This window comes from Somniosus microcephalus, unplaced genomic scaffold (genome assembly GCF_052327205.1).
Source record: "Somniosus microcephalus isolate GS21.2 unplaced genomic scaffold, FLI_Smic_1.0 unresolved_chr8, whole genome shotgun sequence".
Taxonomy (NCBI): Eukaryota; Metazoa; Chordata; class Chondrichthyes; order Squaliformes; family Somniosidae; genus Somniosus; species Somniosus microcephalus.
In genome coordinates, this window is record NW_028225186.1 from 36,621,067 (window position 1) to 36,637,214 (window position 16,148).

The 16,148-nt window shown below is 43.4% G+C and overlaps 1 non-coding gene across 1 annotated transcript; it reads left to right on the forward strand.

Moving 5' to 3' along the window:
• The first annotated feature begins 415 nt into the window (after window positions 1–415).
• trnar-ucu (transfer RNA arginine (anticodon UCU)) lies at window positions 416–512 on the forward strand. Its single transcript has 2 exons — window positions 416–451; window positions 477–512. It is a non-coding gene; the product is annotated as a tRNA-Arg (tRNA).
• Window positions 513–16,148: the final 15,636 nt, after the last annotated feature.

The following is a 16,148-nucleotide window of genomic DNA, read 5'->3' on the forward strand; positions in this document are numbered from 1 at the left end:
ACCATTACTGATCCTGGCTTTTTTTTGGTGAGTTGAAGTACAGAAGGAGGAGCCTCATGTGGAGACCAGTTCGTGCAAATGGACGGTTTCTGTGGTGCAGACTCTATAATAATACGTAACACCCGTTTTAAACAGACATAGAATGATCTGAGTCTGACAGAAGATCTCTTTTAAACAGACACACAATGATCCGGGACTGCCAGCACATCCTTTTAAAAAGTCAAAGAATGATCCGGGACTGACAGCACATCCCTTTTAAATAGACACAGAATGATCCGGGACTGAAAGCAGAACCATTTTACACAGGCATCTAAAGCTGCCTGACTTGCAGAGCGCTTCCAGCATTTTATATGTTTATATTTCAGATTTCCAACACCAACAATATTTTGCTTTTGTAATACAAGAGCCTGCAGTTGGCTCTGTGGCGCAATGGAAGCGCATTGGACTTCTAATTCTATGTGTCACTAGATGAAGTCATTCAAAGGCTGTGGGTTCGAATTCCACCAGAGTTGGATTTGGGGTCAGGGTTCTGTGTTACCTCTACTGACGGTGCATTTGGCAGTAAATCAGTAATTCAGTGAAGGGAAAGTTCCCACCCCCCCAACACTTCCTTTACACAAGTGGCTCCAGTCCCACCCCACTTTCCCTCTGAGTCCTCTCCACCCCTGAATCTGTTACACGGGAACAGGAGGATTCAATTGAACCCCTCGAGCCTGTTTCACATGAACAGGAGGAGGCCACTCAGCCCCTCAATCCTGATATACATGAATAGGAGGAGGCCATTCAGCCCCTCGATCCTGTTATGCATGCACAGGAGGAGGCCATACAGTCACTCGAGCCAGTTACATAAGAACAGGAGGAGGCCATTCAGACCCTCAAGCCTGTTACAATGGAACTGGGGGAGGTGATTCATTTCTTCGAGTCTGTTATTCAGGAAGAGGAGGAGGACATTCATCCCCTTGAGCCTTTTACACAGGAACAGGAGGTGACCATTCAGCCACTCGGGTCTGTTATACAGGAAAAGGAGAAGTCCATTCAGCCACTTAAGCCTGTTACACAGTAACAGGATGAGGCCATTCAGCCACTAATGCCTGATACACAGTATCAGGAGGAGGCCATTCACCCACTCGAGTCTGTTATCCAGGAACAGGAGGAGGCCATTCAGCCCCTCAAGCATGTTACACAGGAACAGGAGGAGGCCATTGAGCCACTCGAGTCTGTTATATAGGAGGAGGAGGAGGCGGTGAAAAATCCTCTCCATCAAAGAATTAAACCAGCGTGAGAGGCGAGGATACTCACCACTATACTAAGAAAGAAGGGAGCGATGCAATGTCCGTCAGTGCAAGAATTGACCGAGGGACAAAGTGGCAGAAGGGAGAGAAAGAAAAATAAGGACAGAAGAATTAGGAGCAGGAGTGGGCCATTCGGCCCCTCGAGCCTGCCACGTCATTGAATAAGATCATGGCTGATCAGATCATCCACTCTACGCCAGATTCCCGCCAACTCCCCATAACCCTTGACTCCCCCGTAGCTCAAATATATGTCTATCTCTGCCAGACATACAGAGCAAGAGCCTCAGTTTGACGTCTTACAGAGTGGCCCGAGGGATAAGGGACTTCAGTTATGTTGATAGTGTGGAGAACTGGGATTGCCTTCCTCAGAAGGTTAAGAGGAAATTTAATAGAAGCTTGCATGATTACAAGGGGATTTGGTAGAGGAAATGTGGAGAAACGCTTTCCAGTGGCAGGAGGGTCGGTAACCGGAGAACACCGATTGGAGATAACCGGCAAAAGAACCAGCATGAGGAGAATTGTCTCACGCAGCAAGGGGTAAGGACTAATGAATATCTTAATGCTCAGGATAAGTTATCACGGCCCAGGTACACTCTCATTCCAGTCTTGCACACGTTGCTAATGTGGCATTTTTCACACTGGCAACGAGTTGATTGATAGCCGTGCTGTGATCAGCTAAGTTTGTTAGGGAGATGCAGTCGGCAACAAAATACATGGAAGGCGGATAACAACCGTGACGGTTCTGACACTGTGAGGTACAGTTAAATGTGTGCAAGTAAACATTTAAAGTATCTTGTTCCCAATGTCAGTTCCTGCAGACATTGAAACAACAGGCATTTCACAGAAGGCAATGAAGTGTATAACATAACATACCATAAGAACTCGGAGCAGGAGTAGACCATACGGCCCCACGGACCTGCTCCGCCAATCAATAGGATAATGGCTGATCCGAACCTAGACTCACGTCCACTTCCCTGCCCGCTCCCCATAACCCCTAATTCCCTTATCAGATCGGAAACTGTCTATCTCCTTTTTAAATGTATTTAATGTCGCAGCATCCACAGCTCTGTGAGGTAGCAAATGCCATATATTTACTACGCTCTGAGTGAAGAAGAGTCTCCTCATCTCAGTTTTGTAACGGCAGCCCCTTATTCTAAGATGATGTCCCCTAGTTCTATTCTCACCCATCAGTGGAAACATCCTCCCCACATCCACTCGATCAAGCCCCCTCACAATCTTATATGTTTCGATAAGATCACCACTCATTCTTCTGCATTCCAATGAGTAGAGGCCCAACCTACTCAACCTTTCCTCATAAGTCAACCCACTCATCTCCGGAATCAACCAAGTGAACCTTCACTGAACTGCCTCGAGAGCAAGTATATCTTTTCTTATATATGGAATCCAAAACTGTACGCAATATTCCAGGTGTGTCCTCACCAGTACCCTATATAACTGAAGCAAGACTTCGCTGCTTTTATACTCCATCCCCCTTGCAATAAAAGCCAAGATTCCATTGGCCTTCCTGATCACCTGATGTACCTGCATACCAACATTCTCTGTTTCCTGTGGCAGGACCCCCAGTTCCCTTTGTACTGTAGCACTTTGCAGTTGCTCTCCATTTAGATAATAACTTCATCTTTGATTTTTTTCTGCCAAAGTGCATAACCTCACAATTTCCAACATTATATTCCATCTGGCAAATTTCTGCCCACTCACTTAGCATGTCTATGTCCTTTTTGCAGGTTTTTTATGTCCTCCTCACTCACTGCTTGCCCTTGCAGCTTTGTAGCATCGGCAAACTTGGATATGTTGCAACTGGTCCCCTCCTCCAATTCGTTAATATAGATTGTAAAGAGTTGTGGTCCCAGGACTGACCCCTGCGGAACACCACTAGTTACTGATTGCCAACCCGAGAATAAAACATTTTCCCAACTCTCTGTTTTCTGTTCGATAGCCAATATTCGACCCATGCAGGTTATTACCCCAAATCCCGTGATATTTTATCATGTGCAGTAACCTTTTGTGTGGCACCTTGTCAAATGCCTTTTGGAATTCCAAATACACCACAACCACTGGTTCCCCTTTATCCACACTGTTTGTTACATCCTGAAAGAATTCAAGCAAATTTGTCAAACATGACTTCCCCTTCAGGAAACCATGCTGACTCTGTACGATTAAATTATGCTTATCCAAATTTCCTGTTACTGCTTCCTTAATAATGGACTCCAACATTTTACTAACCACAGATGTTAGGCTAACTGGTCTATATTTTCCTGCCTTATGTCTACCTCCCTTTTTAAACAAGGGCGTTACATTAGCAGTTTTCCAATCTGCTGGAATCTTTCCTGAATCCAGGGAGTTTTGGATTATTACCACCAATGCGTCCGCAATCCCTACCGCTACTTCTCTAAAGACCCGAGGATGTAAACCATCAGGTCCAGGGGATTTGTCCACCTTAAGTCCCATTATCTTACCGAGTACCATCTCCTTTGTGACTGTAATCGTGTTTAGCTCCTCCACCCCTATAGCCCCCTGTTTGTCCAGTGTTGGGATAGTTTTTGTGTCCTCTACTGTAATGATTGATACAAAATATTTGTTCAGCGTTTCTGCCATCTCCATGTTCGCCAACACTAATTTCCCGGTCTTGTCCTCTACGGGACCAACATTCACTTTAGCCACACTTTCTCTTTTTATATAACTGTAGATACACTTGTAATCTGTATTTATATTTTTTGCTAGTTTACTTTCATAATCTATCTTCCCTTTATTAATTAATCTCTTAGTTATTCTTTGCTGGCTTTTAAATGCTTCCCAATCTTCTCTCCTCCCAGTAGATTTGGCTACTTTATATGCCCTTGTTTACAGTCGGATACTATCCATTATTCCTTTCCTTAGCCATGGATGGCTGTCTTTTCTTTTATGCCCCTTTTTCCTCAGTGGAACATATTTTTCTTGAAAGTTGTGAAATATCTCCTTGAATGTACACCACTGCTCATGTACCGTCTTACACCTTAATCTGTTTTCCCAGTCCGCTTTAGTCAACTCTGCTCTCATACCTTCATAGTGTCCTTTACTTAAGCATAGTACGCTGGTTTGAGCTCCAAATGTCTCACCCTCCAACTGAATTTGGAATTCAACCATGTTATGGTCAGTCATTCCAAGGGGATCCTTTACTAGGACATTTTTTATTAATCCTTTCTCATTACACAGGACCAGATCTAAGATTGCCTGCCCCCTGGTTGTTTCAGTAACATACTGCTCAAGGAACCCGTCCCTAATACACTCTATGAAATATTCCTCAAGGCTGCCCTGCCCAATTTGATTTGTCCAGTCATTATGAAAGTTAAAATCTCCCATGATTATAGCTGTTCCCTTATTACAAGCCCAAACTATTTCCTGATTTATACTCCGACCAATAGAGATCCCACTGTTAGGAGGCCTATAGACTACGCCCACTAGTGACTTTTTCCCCTTATTATTCCTTATCTCCACCCAAACCGTTCCACTATCCTGAACATTTGACCGAATATCATTTCTCACTATTGCAGTGATTCCATCTTTATTAACACAGCCACCCCACCTCCCTTTTCTTCCTGTCTGTCCTTCCTAATAGTCAAGTGCCCCTGGATGTTTAGCTCACAGTCTTAGTCACTCTGCAGCCAGGTCTCCGTAATGGCCAGCAGAACATACCCATGTGTAATTATTTGTACTGTCAACTCGTCTATTTTATTACGAATGCTGCATGCATTCAGATAAAGAACGTTTAAATATGCTTTGTGACAATTTATTCCTGCTTTTACCCCCTTTACCACTTTACCTTTATCTTTATATATTCTGTCCCTTCCAGACACGATCTGGTTTTTAATTCCCCCACTGCTACCTTGGTCTATTGCCTTCTCCGTTGACATTTTTATTTTTCACTCTCTTGAAACATCCCTCCCCCCACTAATTAGTTTAAAGCCCTCTCTACAGCCCTAGTTTTTCGATTCGCCAGGATTCTAGTCCCAGCACTGGCCAAGTGAAGTCCGTCCCAATGGAAAAGCTCTATCCTGTCCCAATACTAGTGCCAGTGTCCTAAGAAGCAAAACCCATCTCTCCCACACCAGTCTTGTAGCCACGCATTTAACTCTCTGATTTTATTTACCCAAGCCAAATTTGCTCGTGGCTCAGGTAGTAATCCAGAGATTATTACCCTTCTGGTTCTGCTTTTTAATTTGTCCCCTAGCTGCTCATACTCCCTCAGCAGAACCTCTTTCCTTGTCCTATTTATGTCGTTGGTACCAACATGGACCACGACAACTGGATTCTCCCCCTCCCACTCCAAGTTTCTCTCCAGCCCAGAGGTGATGGCCTTAACCCTGGCACTGGGCAGGCAACACAACCTTTGGGACACTCGCTCTCGGCTGCAAAGAACCCTGTCTATCCTCCTAATGATGCTATCCCCTAACACTACAACATTTCTATTTACTCCCCCCACTTGAATGGCCCCTCATTCCACGGTGCTGTGGCCAGGTTGCTCATCCTCCCTGCAGTCCCCGTTCCCGTCCTCACAGGGAGTAAGAGCCTCGAACCTGTTGGACAAGAGCAAGGACTGTGGCTCGTCCAGCACTACCTCCTGGTTCCCCGTCCCTGCCTCAATCATAGTCACACCATCCTGCCCGGACCACGGACTACATCTGAAATTGTTAATCTAATTGGTGTGACTACTTCCAGGAAAACAGATTCCAGGTAACTCTCCCCCTCCCTGATGTGTCGTGGTATTTGAAGCTCCGCCTCCAGCTCATCAACACGGAGCCAGAGCTCCTCGAGCAGCCAGCACTTACTTAAAATGTGATCACTTTGAACACCAATGCTGTCCACCAGCTCCCACATATTGCAGCAGTAACACATCACCTGCTCTCCCATTCTATGTAATTAATTACATTTAAAAATATTATTTTTAAATACCCTCTGCCCCGATTCTAGATGATGAATATCACACCTCTATTTAATTGAACTTATCAACTTATAAAGGTTTCTAAGGGAAGGAAAAGTACTCACGAACCAGCCAATCACCTACCAGCTTGGCTGTGATGTCACTTTTGAATTCTGACGTCCCCTTGGTATGTTGCCTTTGGAGCCTTTTTAGGCTGCTTCGCCTCGCTGCTCCGACTCGACTCAACACCCACTGCTGCTACCGGCTGCCTCGACTGGGCCTCACCTCGCTGCTCCGCCTTCACGATGTCTGCTAATCCTGAGACTGGCAGGAAAATCAGGGCCAGATACAAAACAGAAACAGCACCTCACACCCCAATCACCCTAACTCTCTCACTTACCCAAACTCTCACAGCACACTCTGCTGCTCGCACTAGCACTGGTCTTTTTATACTGTTTGTTTGTAGCCAATTGAGTCACCCCTGCTGATTGGTTAGAGCACTGGTTTTCACTGCCTGCCAATTAACCTTGTTTTACTCTTCTTAAACCCACCGAATCTCAAATATTTAACATTTCCCCTTTACTTAAACAGCTTAAGTAATCTTATCAACAATCTAATTGCAATTGCCACTAACAATTTGCACCACTCCAAATGATTTCAAGAGAAATAACCATTAAAGTACTCTCTCACTTACCCAAACTCTCACAGCACGCTCTGCTACTCGCACTGATCTTTTTATACTGTTTGTTTGTAACCAATTGAATCACCCCTGCTGATTCGTTAGAGAACTGGTTTTCACTGCCTGCCAATTAACTCTGACCTGCACTGTTACCTTGCATTACTCTTCTTAAATCAACAGAATCTCAAATATTTAACTTTTCCCCATTACTTAAACTGCTTAAGTAATCTTATCAAGATACTACTGGCAAATGCCACGAACAATTTGCACCACTCCAAATGATTTAAAGAGAAATAACCATTAAAGAACTATGTCATTTACCCAAACTTTCACAGTGCTCTCTGCAACTCGCACTCATTTTGCACATCTGTACCGAATGATGCACTGCTGATTGTTGAGGCAACAGCAGCGGTGTGGAAAGATGAAAGGTTCAGAGGTGCATGCAATTTTTCTCAAGATTGCTTTGAATGCTGGTATTACAAACAGCCGAAAAATGCACTGTTCTCTGACCGCGAATGGAACCCGTGCCGCGGCGGTGAAAGCGTCGAATCCTAACCACTAGACCACCAGGGAAGCGTCCTGCCAGCAAGCAGAACAATGCAGTCTTTCCTCCTTGCTGCTTTGAAATTTAGGTCACTTTCACGCCAGGCAAACTTTTCGCACAAGTTGACATTTTTTAGGCGAGATCACAAAGGACATGTTCACGAAACCACAGCATCAAATGCGGGGAGGCGTCCACCTGAAATCTATTTGCTTCTATGCTTTTCTCAGAGGCACACAGTCAGAGAAAACCCTTCGGGATATTGAATAATCAGGACTAAAATATCAAGGACAACATAGAGGAAATAGTAATGCAGTGCTTGAGGCAAAGAATCAAACACATACACGAACATAGATGTGTGCCCACTTTGTGTGCGTATGTCTCAGATATCCTTATGATTCATGGAGGCTTGCAGCACTGTGTGAGGCCATTCGGCCAATCGTGCCAGTGCTGTCTCCTTGAAAGAGCAGACGTGCTTTCTTCCGCTGTTATCTACATTTCCCTATCCTCTCTCCTTCCGCAGTGCCCCGCACAAAAGACAAACAGAAAGCGAACACTAACGAGGAATTGATGCAGGAAGTTGTTATTCAGTTCTCCACCGTTTAAAATTATTGTAGGTTCATTTTTATTCTGTTCTTCTTTACTAAGGAGCACTTTAATGTGCTGCCCAAAGGTTTAAAATCGGGAATGTTAAAATTCCTCCCCGTTGGGGAATGTAACCCCGGTCTCCCGCGTGACAAGCGGGGATACTCACAACTATTCTAACGGTGAAGTGAGCAATGTAATCTCTGCCAGAGTAAGGATCGAGCCAGTTACACAGGAACAGGATGACCATTCAGCCCCTCAAACCTGTTGTACAGGAACAGGAGCAGATCATTCATACCCTTGACCCAGTTGCACAGGTACAGCTAATATATTATTAATGCTTCATGTGATGTGTTTGCTATGAAATAAATTGTTAAAAAATTACGCTGCATTGACCAAGATTCGAACCTAGGTTCTGCTACGCTGGCAGGCGAGAATTCTACCCCTGAACCACCAATGCACGCAGGGTCAGCGGATTCCATTTTCTGGTAGCTACAATTTAATTTTGATTTTTGTTAATACAAGCGAGGACACTGCATTAACATAAAAAGCAAAATGCAGCAGATCCTGGATCTGGAATTGTTGATTAAATGCTGGAAACACTCCGACGGTCCTGGAAGATCTGTGGACAGAGAAACACAGGGTTAATCTTTCAGGACCATGAGCTCTCGGCAGAGCTAAGATTTTGCGGTTTTGTAGTTCCCGTGTGAGTTTCCATCCAAAGTTCTTAAGCTGCTCAAAAATTAGATAATTAAGAAACTAACCTTCACCAAAAGAATAAATAGGTGCAGGATTGGGCCATTCGGCCCCTCGAGCCTAACCCGCCATTTAATAAGTTCATGGTTGATGAGATCTCCGACACAACGCCACTTTGCCACCCACTCCCCATAAAGCTTGACTCCCCTGTAGCTGAAATATATGTCTATCTCCTCCAGATATACAGAGCCCGTTTGACCTCTTACAGAGTGGCCCAAGGGATAAGCGACTTCAGTTATGTTGACAGTGTGGAGAAGCTGGGACTGCTTTCCTCTGAAGGCTAAGAGGAAATGTAATAGAAGCTTGCAAAATTACAAGGGGTTTTGATAGATGAAATAAAAGGAAACGCTTTCCAGTGGCAGGAGGGATTGTATGCAGAGGGAGAATTGTCCTATGCAGCAAGTGTTAAGGCCTAATAAATATGCGGATAAGTTATCACGGCCCAGGTATTCTCTCATTCCACTCTTGCACACGATGCTAATTTTTCACACTGGCAATGAGTTGACTGACAGCCGTGCTGTGATCAGCTAAGTTTGTTAGGGAGATGCAGTCGGCAAGATAAAACATGGAAGAGGGATAATAACCGTGACTGTTCTGACACAGTTAAATGTGGGCATTTAAAGTGTCTTCTTCCCAATGTCATTTCCTGCTGACTTTGAAACAACAGGCAAGGCAGGAAGTGAATGTTGCACCTCTGTACCGAATGATGTGCTGCTGTCGGTTGAGGCAACAGCAGCGGTGTGAAAAGTTGACGAGGTGCAAGCATTGCTTCGCGCAGGTGCTTTGATTGCAAGCATTTCAAACAGCCTGAAAATGCACTTTTTCTTGACCGGGAATCAAACCCGGGTCGCGGCAGTGAAAGCACTGAATCCTAACCACTAGATGACCAGGGAAGCTGCGGGAAGCATCCTGCCAACAAGCAGAACAATGCAGTCTTTCCTCCTTGCTGCTTTGAAATTCAGGTCACATTCACGCCAGGGAAACTTTTCGTACAAGATGACATTTTTTAGGCGAGATCACAATGGACATGTTCGCGAAACCACAGCACAGCACAGTGTGAGGCCAATCGGCCAGTCGTGCCAGTGCTGTCTCCTTGAAAGAGCAGACGTGCTTTCTCCCGCTGTTATCTACATTTCCCTGTCCTTTATCCTTCCGCAGTGCCCCGCACAAAAGACAAAGAGAAGGAGAACACTAACGAGGAATTGATGCAGGAAGATGTTATACAGTTCTTCACCGTTTAAAATTATTTTAGGTTCTTTTTTTTTTCTGTTCTTCTTTTCCAAGGAGCACTTTGATGTGCTGCACAAAGGTTTAAAATTGGGGATGTTAAAATTCCTCCCCGTCGGGGAATTTTACCCCAGTCCCCCGCGGGACAGGTGGGGATACTCACCACTATTCTAACGAGGAAGTGAGCAAAGTAATCTCTGTCAGAGTAAGAATCGAGCTTGTTACACAGGAACAGGACGCCATTCAGCCCCTTAAACTTGTTGCACAGGAACAGGAGCAGCACATTCATACCATTGACCAGTTGCACAGGTACAGCTAATATATTATTAATGCTTCATGTTATGTGTTTGATATGAAATAAATTGTTAAAAAATCTTACCCTGCATTGACCGGAAATCTAACCCGGGTATCCCACATGGAAGGTGAGAATTCTACCCCTGAACCACCAATGCTCCCATTGACGAAAGATTCCATTTTCTGGTAGCTACAATTTAATTTTGACTTTTGTTAATACAAGCGGGGACACTGCGGTAACAGAAAAAGCAAAAGGAAGCAGATGCTGGATATGGAATTGTTGATTAAATGCTGGAAACCCTCCGAAGGTCCTGGAACATCTGTGGACACAGAAACACAAGGTTAACCTTTCAGGTCCATGAGCTCTCAGCAGAGCTAAGATTTTGCAGTTTTGAAGGTCCCGTGTGAGTTTCCATCCAAAGTTGTTAAGCTGCTCAGAAATTACATAATTAAGAAACTAACCTTCCCCAAAAGAATAAATAGGTGCAGGATTGGGCCATTCGGCCCCTCGAGCCTAACCCGTCATTTAATAAGTTCATGGCTGATGAGATCTCCGACACAACGCCACTTTGCCGCCCGCTCCCTATAAAGCTTGACTCCCCTGTAGCTCAAATATATGTCTATCTCCGCCAGACATACAGAGCCCGTTTGACGTCTTACAGAGTGGCCCAAGGGATAAGCGACTTCAGTTATGTTGATAGTGTGGAGAAGCAGTGATTGCTTTCCTCTGAACGCTAAGAGGAAATTTAATAGAGGCTTGCTAAATTACAAGGGGTTTTGATAGATGAAATAAAGGCAAACGATTTCCAGTGGCAGGAGGGATGATAAGCAGAGGGAGAATTGTCTTATGCAGCAAGTGTTAAGGCCTAATAAATATCAGGATAAGTGATCACGGCCCAGGTATTCTCTCATTCCAGTCTTGCACACGTTGCTAATTTTTCACACTGGCAATGAGTTGACTGATAGCCGTGCTGTGCTCAGCTAAGTTTGTTAGGGAGATGCAGTTGGCATGTTAATACATGGAAGACGGATAATAACCGTGACTGTTCTGACACTGTGAGGTACAGTTAAATGTGGGCATTTAAAGTGTCTTGTTCCCAATGTCATTTCCTGCTGACTTTGAAACAACAAGCATTTACAGAAGGCAAGTAAGTGAATGTTGCACCTCTGTACCGAATGATGCGCTGCTGACTGTTTGTCGAGGAAATTAATTATCAGACGGAGACTTCGAGGTTCGCTTTAGGAATTTATTACGTGATATCATGGAGAGTCTGCAGCAGTCCCTACTGCCCACCAGCACTCTAAATTACTATTGTACAGCGCTCATATTTATACAGCAAGGCTAACAACTTCAGGTGATTAGCTTACATTACATTTCAACATAAGGTTTCATAGGTTCCATTGTTCTCAAGAAACAGATTAACATCTTCACATTTTATCACCAGATGTCCTAAGCCAAAATGTCAGCTTGACCTCATTATGGCAGTCAGCATTTCTTTTAGTTTTAACTAGTTTAGTGTCCTTTGTTCAATTAGTAAAGTGGTCAAGTATCCCAGCATGCCTTAATGTTTAATACGTTTTCTCCCACAATTCCCTCCTTGTTGATCTTTACTGATCAACACTGCTTTACGGCATTGTATTCAGTTCGTTTTCATAGGGAGGATAATATCCCTTTGGGAAAGGATGCATTTTTAGACAATCTTCTTCATCATATTCATCCTGGTTTGCTCTTTTTCTTTCCTTTCCCTCTCGTACTTTCGTAGCTCTTTTTACAGATGCTACTGATTCTACTGTTTGCGCTAGCAGATATCTCACTCTTATCCACATTATACAAATTAATATAAATAAAACTCCTGTAACTACACAAAATATAACCATCGGGTGAACAAACAATTCCAGCACTGCGGATGCTTTAGGTGACCATCCTTTAAACACATCCCACCAGTGGTGTACCGTCAAATCTGTTATTTGTGTAGCTATTTGAATCAAACCTTGCTCATCATAATCCATCACTGCTTTTAAATGGTGCAGATCTCTTCCTCTTTTCGCCAAGGATTCTGCTATCTTTTCATTGTTTTTTCAAAGATTTCGTCAGATTAGCCAAATTAACTGTAGGGGGGGCATTTTCTATCCCCAATACAGTTCTTCTTTGCATTACCGTAGCCCATTTTCCCAACTGATATGTTTTGTTGGTATGTGGGTCCAACACAGTATAAACATCTTTTATGCAAGTGTTTAAACGGGGCATTTTCAAAATCCCGTCTACATATATAGTCCAGGCACTGCTAATACACAGATAGTTCTGGCCTATCTCATGCAAGCTAGTATCATTACAAGGTTTTAAATTCCAAATACATGTACCTCTACTATGTTGCAATGAGCAAGGTTCATATATAGGGGTATGCAATGGGCATACTTTTCCAAACGGCCAATCTTGGCAATCCGAGGCATCGTGGGTCTTATTCCTCTGATCTGTCCATTTACCATGAAATTCGGGATACCAAAAGTTTTCTCCAAACAGTTGGGGCAATACCAAGAACTGACACCAGGTTTTGGCTTTTGTCACACTTACCACTTTCATTGTAAAATTACATCCCATAAGGTCACATTTAGTATATCTTCGATCAGGTTTTACTTCTAGATTATTTCCTTCAAATCCTAAAATTCTCATCCAACTAGGACCATGTCCTGACATAGCGATTCGCTCTAGCTCAGCCCTCAGTGACTGCTTGGTAATTTCTTTAAACATACATTGAGTATGATTATTGACTTTCTCTTGTCCCTTTGCAACATTCTCTTGTTCCTTTTCTACCTTATTTACTTGCTTCCAACTCATTGTATCTGATATCCACTGTGTTAACATCGCTGCTGTCAGTCCATTGTCCCAAGCATTTCTTAATTTTATAGCATCTCCTCTAAGCCTTCCTACTTGCTGTATTTTATTCTGCAATGTTTCAATATCTATTGCATTGAGGGCTCCCATACCAGTTCCTACTCCTCCCAAGACCGTTGCTAAGTCCCTTCTCCTTCTCCCGATCCTAACTCTCTTATTCAATTTGGCTTGTATAGTAGTAATATTACATCCAGTATCTTTTTTATCCTCATATTGTACCTGTACTGTCAAATTTAGAGTATATGGGGAGATCAAGACCAGGGTACAGGTAGAATGCAATCTTTGCAAATGGTCCATAGGACTTTCTATTTGTTTCGTTTTCTTTGCGAAGAATGTTTCCCCATACCAGTGAGGTCTTCCTTCTATAAGAGTTGCATTTATGCATCCGTATGCCTGACCGTCTTTCAAATATATCGGTTGTTCCATGTCTCCGGTTCTTGTGTCATTTTTATACCATTTCCATCATTTAGTATAATAGTTTAATATGTCAGTGTCATTCTCTATCCTACAACTTATGTTCACTCCTTTTTCCCATTTTATACTTAGAGTTATATTAGACCCTTGGTTAAATACTATTTTATCCATCCCAGATTTCATTTCGAAGATCCCACAGGCTTCGCAATTAATCGTCCAATTAGCAATTACACAAATGGTGCCATTGTTACAAGTGTAAGTTCCCTGCGATTGGTTACTGTCTCTCGCCTTCCATCCTAACTGGCCTGCCCATTCTGTTTTTTCAGCAGGCAGGATTGTCCAGGCGGCTGTCCTTATTACACTTAGGCCGATTATTATTATCTGGTTTAACATATTTCCTGATTTATCCTAGAAATCTTTAAATTATCCTAATTATTGTTATACAGCATTAAATATAAATATATATAGCAATCCGAAAGTAATCAGTCCTCCAATGGAGTGCCAAATTATGGTGGGCACGGATCTTTTCCCGTTTCTGAAGTGGTGTCTGGTGCAGTATGTTTATACTCCACCTCCGGTGTTTCCTCCGGATGATGCAACTTGCACCTTGTAGCGTGTACCCAATCAGGTTTTTCTTTCAATTTGAGAGCTGTTCGAGTTGTAAGCAGCACCAAATATGGTCCTTTCCACCTAGGAGAAAAAGATTCTTTATTTAGCGCTTTCACATAAACTTGATCTCCGGGTTTAAAGGGGTGCATGTTTCCTTCTGTGGGGCGCGTCTGGGCCTGTCTCACTTTCTCATGTATTCTTCCTGCTGTTTCAAACATGGCCTGAGCATAATTTATCGATTTTTCAACATTCCAAATTAATGCCACCTTCTCTGGAGTCATGGGTGGGTGTGTGCCTGTTGTCATAGGCTGGCCCATCAAGATCTCATGTGGTGTCAGACCTGTGTTTCTATTTTTCTGATTTCTCAGGGCATACATTACTACTGGCACAGCATCCGACCATTGCAACCCATTTTGCTGGCATACTTTGGTTAGGGCGGCCTTGATTTCCCCATTCAGTCTTTCCACTATTCCTGAGGATTGTGGCTGGTAAGGTATGTGCAATTTCCATTGAAATCCAAGGGCTTCATTTAAGTTTTTTATCTGTTTGCTGGTGAAATGAGTTCCTCTGTCACTGTTTATTCCCATAGGTATTCCAAATCTAGGTATTACTTCTTTTAGCAGATTGCGTACTGCTGTTCTGGCATCATCCCTCCTAGTGGGGTATGCCTCTACCCATCTGGAGAACATATCTACTATTACCAGTATATACTTAAATTCTTTTACTGCGGGCATATGTACAAAATCTATCTGTAGATTCTCAAAGGGCAGCTCTGGTTGGGGTAGGTGATCAAAATTTGTGGGCGATTTCCCTCTATTGTTCTGCTGACATACTAAACACGTTAAGGCAACTTTTTCAATTGTTACCGTTATTCCTGGTGCATACCATTGTTGGGAAAATGCATGTGCCATCCTTCCTTTGCCCATGTGAGCCTGTCCATGTGCCAGGCGAGACAGAGGCAAGAACAAGCTTCGTGGGCAAACCACTCGGCCATCAGGATGCATCTATATATCATGATCTTGATAGCAACCAGCCTTACTCTAAGTACGTTTTTCTTTGACTGTTGCCTGACTTTGGGCCTGTCGTAGTAGATCAGCATCAATGCTACTATGAAGTTCTGCTGGAAAGTAACTAACGGTATTTTTGACGGCTTGAAGCTGTGGGGCCTGCCTCAGTGCAAACTCTTTAGCCGCACTATCAGCAAACCTATTTCCACACACGACTTCATCATCTGCCATGGTGTGGGCCTCAAATTTTAGTACTGCAATTTTACTTGGCAACTGAATAGCCTCCAACAAATTTAACACCATTTGTGCATGCTTAATAGATTTTCCTGAGGATGTAATAAAACCTCTGTTTTTCCATAATTGTCCAAAATCATGCACTACCCCAAATGCATAACGGGATTCAGTATAGATATTGACGCTTTGATCTTTAGCCAAAATACAGACTCTGGTTAATGCATATAGTTCAGCTGCTTGTGCAGATGTGCCAGGTGGCAACGCTTAAGCTTCCAATAATTCATGAGGAGTCACCACCGCATAACCTGCTAATAGTTGATCATCACTAGGTCGATGCGAAGAACCATCCGTGAAGAGGATCAAGTCAGGATTATCAATAGGATCACTTAGCAAATCTGGCCTGGGTGTAGTGGTGGCTTCAACAGTTAACAAGCAGTCGTGTTCTGGTTCACCTGGATGTTCTGTTGTTATTGGCACAAAGGTCTCCGGGTTAACAGCTGGTGATCTCTGGTAGATATAATTAGAGTGTGACAAGAGGATTATCTCATACCCAGTCCTTCTTGCCGCCGTAAAGTGCTGAGTAGCTGCCGAATTTAATAATAGCAGCACTGCGTGGGGAACAATTACCACACAAGGGTGATCAAGCACAATAGGGATGGATTTTTCCACTATTGTGGCGGTTGCAGCAACGGCTCGTAA